General features: G+C 41.3%; 1 protein-coding gene across 4 annotated transcripts in view; it reads right to left on the bottom strand.

The window, feature by feature from the left end:
• Positions 1-2,174, bottom strand: part of nrxn3a (neurexin 3a) — a 269,643-nt gene extending 267,469 nt beyond the window's left edge. For 2 of the 4 annotated variants that reach the window (XR_004327078.1, XR_004327079.1), the window contains exon 1: positions 1,916-2,173. The gene's annotated coding sequence lies outside the window, so the exon portion shown is untranslated. Of the gene's footprint in view, positions 1-1,915 lie in introns of all 4 variants that reach the window. The other 2 variants (XM_032501200.1, XM_032501201.1) reach the window with 1 other exon arrangement.
• Between the last annotated feature and the right edge of the window lie 2,850 nt (positions 2,175-5,024).

Genomic DNA, 5,024 nt, shown 5'->3' with positions numbered 1-5,024 from the left:
CCACTGGAAGCATATGCCAGGCTGTTTTCGGTGCTTTGATTTTGGAAATGATTGTCTTCAACAGTTTAGGCGCAAGTGATGAAGCACCTTTGGGCCCTTTGCAGGAAAAAGAGACGCATTCTCGGGTGGGTCACGCCCATTGTGAAGCCCGTATTTGGAAAAAGCCTGATTAGGAATTCCCCCTGTATAAATGCACAAGAATGATCTAATCCTATTAACTCTTAAAATCCGACACATCGAAATGTCTGCTGCAGCGATGAATAAAAACAGAATTGTCATCATCTTGCCCTTTGTGAATTTGCGCCAATTTAGACATTTACATCATGTTAAAACTGGAGCTGGTGATCATGTTGTAGACATAGTGTATGTTATTACAGTGAAAGGTGTTAGATATTGATAGACACGAAAGTGAGGCCTGCTTACTGCTTATTTCATGGCGGATTTCTATGGCGCACTGCATAAGGCCTCGTATTTTCCTGCAATGAAAATTGGGGGGAAATCTGCTGAATAAATGGGACATCCTGCTTTGGTTGCAGTGTAAATGACAGCCACAACAAGGCAGCGATCATGTAAATTAAAATGCCTGTCTGTAAATGGATTTGAGCCTTATCTGCAAAGCAGGCCCAGACTGGCTTTTCAAAAATGTGGATTGATGAAGGGGGGGCTGTCAGCTCTACGTGCACCATAAATGCAGTTTATAGGAAGCAGAGCGGTCCTCCCTGCGGACGCCATTTGGTACTCAAACTATCCTAATCACCAGAATCAACCCTTCACTCAAATTTGATTCATCCGATCATTCTAACGTCGCCTTAAAAAAAATCCTAATACTACTACTACTACTAATAATAATAATAATAATAATAATAATAAAAATAATAATAACGGATTGGTTGCAATATTTCGAGCGAATTTTAATATGAAAAGATAACGTTTAAATGGTTTTATCTTTATGTTTTTGTAGACCTCAACGTTGTAGTTTAATGGTGTTTCGGAAATGCAGAGAACAGTGACATCCGTTTGATTCATCTGGTAAATGGGTGAAAAAACAGCAGCTGGATTTGGGAATCCAGACGCACGGAGAGGAAGAAGGAGAATGGAGGAATGTGATGATGGCAATTACATGTCGAGGAAGTGTGCAGCCAGCTGCTGCGTGCTGTCCATCTCCGTTAACACAGAAGGTCATTTATCGAACTTCCATGTTATACGGCTCGAATTACATAAAAAATATGCATCTATATTTAAAAAGTGTGTTTGCAGGGTGGAGAGGGATGGTGGCGCATGCGTTTGACATTTTAACATGAAGCTCCAGACGAGAACAATGCGTGGACACTGGACACCTGCATGGCGTTCGTGTCATTTATTATTCATCACCCTTAAAACTAAAAACACGGTGAGGAAAATCTTCTGTCGTGCTTTTAAGTCTTTTTTTTCCAGGGTTGATGCTCTTCATATCTGATACACACGCGTGGTTCAAACGCTGCATGGTCGTGTTCGCAAAATAATAAAAAAGAAATGTATCATTCATATAGTAAAAATCGCCTCAGGGGAGCGGAGAGGACGTGTGTAATTCTATACCCGTCTGCCACGGTGCCTCTGTTCCACAGGGGGAATTGAAAAGGCCAACATGGCAGAAATTCCCATTTTGAATCCCCCAAACGCCGCTGTTCCTTCAAGGAGACTCACACCTGCTCCGGCTTGCCACATCCACCGTTCCGGTGCGCACACTAGAAAAAGTCCTGGAAAAGTGGCAAGTTCCGCGATACCTGTGCGTCAGGAGTGGAAACTCCAGCCTTTTATTCCTCATATTTCCCCCTGGCACCTGCTCCTGTTTCACTACGTTAAATGCATAAGGTTAATTCTACAAGCAACGTGAGTGAAAAACAGGTTGGAGTGACAAAAAGACGACGTTACTGACCTTAGTTAAACACAACGCCAGGAGTATCCACCTGCTAATATCCAGCTGTAAACTCCACACAGCCGTAGCTTTTAAAATCCAGGATGGTGCTAAAAAGCAGTCAAGTGTTTACGGTGCTGGCGGGGCTGTACGCGGCGGCGGGCGGGGAGCACCAGGCGGGCCGGGCTGGCTTTAACGTTCCTCACAGGTGCGTCCACCACGGTGCATCATACTCACAAAAGCCGCTGTTAGCTCGGTGCGACTTGCAGCGGCTGCAGGGAAGAGGCGCACGCACGCACGCACGCACGCACGCACGCACGCACGCATGCACGCGCCACTCGGGTCCGCCCTCTACTCAGCACACTCTATTTAAAGGCGTACGGCTCGTAAACGGGGCCGACACACACACACACACACACACACACACACACACACACACACACACACACACACACACACACACACACGTGACTGTATACGCTTCAGTGCACATTTTTGTACTTTTTGCACTAGGCTGTCGCAACATTGTGAATTTCCACGTTGTGGGATTAATAAAGGATTTTAAATGTATGAATTTAGCCTCTTAATAAATAAAGTGAGTTCTAATGATTGGCTGACGAAAGACAGTTTATCACGGTGGCTCTATTGAACAGATAATATCACAGATTTGCCAGGCAACATATGATTCACTATTTTTGAAGTTTGGCAGCTGTGGTCAAAGCTACAGCTAAAGGATGTAGGCAGTTTGTTGTTGTTGTTGTATGTTGTTGTATGTTGCTACATGCCTTACATAATTTTCCGGTTACTACAGTAGTAAATATCATTCAATTAATTTAGGCTATACTAACCTCCAACATTGAAAAACAAGGCATATTGGTAGAAGCTAATATATGAAGCCCACTAGAAGAGGGTCTCAGGACGCTAATTATAGTCAGCCATAACGATAATAATAAACTTTATTATCATCATCATCACTCCACATTGTGGTGACCAAATAGATGATGAAGATTCACTTCTGGGATCGCTCCGATGCTGCCAGAAATTCCGCCGGATCACGCTCTTTTTGCCCGGATGTCCGTTACCTTCCGCTTTCTTTGTGTTGGAATTTTAAACTCCAGTCAATTTATGAGGACTATAGCTGCTTCTCAGATCTCCGCAGCGCAAAGCAGACTAAAATGCAGACCTCATCACTTTCAGTTTTTCTGCATCATGTCATACTCTGTAGAATAGATGTAAATACTAAGGTTCATTTTGACATGAAATTGGAAAAAAGACAAGTCATAGTCTAAAGACGAAAGGAGATGGAACATAAGACAACAATTCTGAAGGGATACTTCCAAGTCTCCTGCATCTAATTCTGTCTTTGACGTTCTGCTTTCAAGTCAGGTGGCTTATCCAAATAAATGTCACATTTTATAATGCCAAGTGTGGTAAATAAAGTGTGCAATGAGAAATGTTTAAAATTGTAAATTAAAAAAAAAGGTTTTCATGGTAATTTAAAGGATAACTACAGTTTTTTCAACCTGGACCCTAATTTCCTATTTTTTGTGTCCAAGTGACTGATGAGAACAACAATCTTTGACATTGGTCCAGTGTTGAGCGAGATCGCTGCAGTCGGCAGCAGCAAAACAATCTACAGTCTAAGTTAATAGGGCAATTGTCCAGCTTGTGTTTACAGCCACAAAAGTGCTCCTTTTGCCACTAAAAAGCTCAGATTAATATTCTAAGTGTCTGACAACATTAAAGAAAGGATCGCTTCAGAGATAGACCTTTAAAACCTCTTTGAGTCCTTTCTCTTTAACCAGAAACCGTTGTGAAGTTGCTAGCGCTAAACCCATCAGACTCCATTTAAAAAAAGATTACTTTTAGCCTGTATAGAGCCAACTTATTTTCACATGTAAATCGGTAAACCATGTGTTTATTTCAAACAATACTAGGGTTGTGATGGTTGGAAAAGAAGACCCAAAAAGGCTTTTTACAGTTTATTTTGTTTCTGTCAACTTTGAATTGAAGTGCATTTTACAATGTTGAAATTGTTGTTTATTTAGCGAACGCAATTTCATGGCTGTTTCTATGTTTAAAAAAGATCTTACTCTTAAACAGAAAGGTCTATCTCTGTAGGGATCCTTTCCATAATGTTGTAAGACACTTAGAACATTACTCTGAGCCTGTCAGTGGCAAACTAAGCACTTTTGTGAAGGTAAATACTGGACGATTGCCTTATAACTTAGCTTACATTATAGCTTGTTTCTCCACTGCCGACTGCAGCTTTCTTGCTTGATACTGGACTAATGTGAAAGATTGCTGTCCCTGTCAGTCACTTAGACCGAAAAACACAGGAAAATAGGGTTTAAGTTGAAAAAAAAAGTAGTTACCCTTTAATGTAAAATTTCATTCATCTAAACAGGATACTGAGCAGCATTTATCAGTGTAGTTTACATCTGAAAAGCTACAATTTCCCCAGTTATAAGTACACGTTTTCCACAAGGTAGCCTACAGAATAAACAGCTTAAAAGCAGCATTATCAGTGTAGTTTACATCTGAAACGCTGCAATTTTCCCAGTTATAAGTGTACCTTTTGTACAAGGTAGCCTACAGGATAAACAGCTTAAAATGTCTGGTGATTCCTCATGTGATGTAAATAAAATACAAAATATTTGTTTAATCTGTTGTTTATTAAATATAATCCCACCAGTTCCTTCAATTTTTACATTAAAAATAGTTTCAATAGAATTTAAATAAATATACTGTGTGTATAAGATTGAGGAGGCCGCAGTCTTAAGGCCAATGTGTGGTCCTATGTCAAATCAACGGCGTGAGTACGTACGTAGGTATGTAGCGAGGCCTTAACCTGACGTTCATCTCTTAAAATGTATAACCACACGTCACTGCGACGAAAACTGCAAAAGCTCTGATTGGTCTGCTTGGCCGTGGCTGGTAGCGTTGCATTTCCTTCTTACTCACTCCCGGGTTCTCCTTGTCCAAACACCAATCCCTCCAGGATTTCCCAATGTCGTGATCGCGCAAATTCAACCAATCACCGTGACTTTGGTGCAACTCGCAATTTTGACCAATCACCGGAGTTTCCCGCAATTACAAACAATCCCAGATGTCCCACGTGCCAGACTTT

The sequence above is a fragment of the Etheostoma spectabile genome, chromosome 20, assembly GCF_008692095.1.
Source record: "Etheostoma spectabile isolate EspeVRDwgs_2016 chromosome 20, UIUC_Espe_1.0, whole genome shotgun sequence".
NCBI lineage: Eukaryota > Metazoa > Chordata > Actinopteri > Perciformes > Percidae > Etheostoma > Etheostoma spectabile.
The sequence above is the reverse complement of the archived record's forward strand: the minus strand, read 5'-3'. Positions and strand labels throughout refer to the sequence as shown.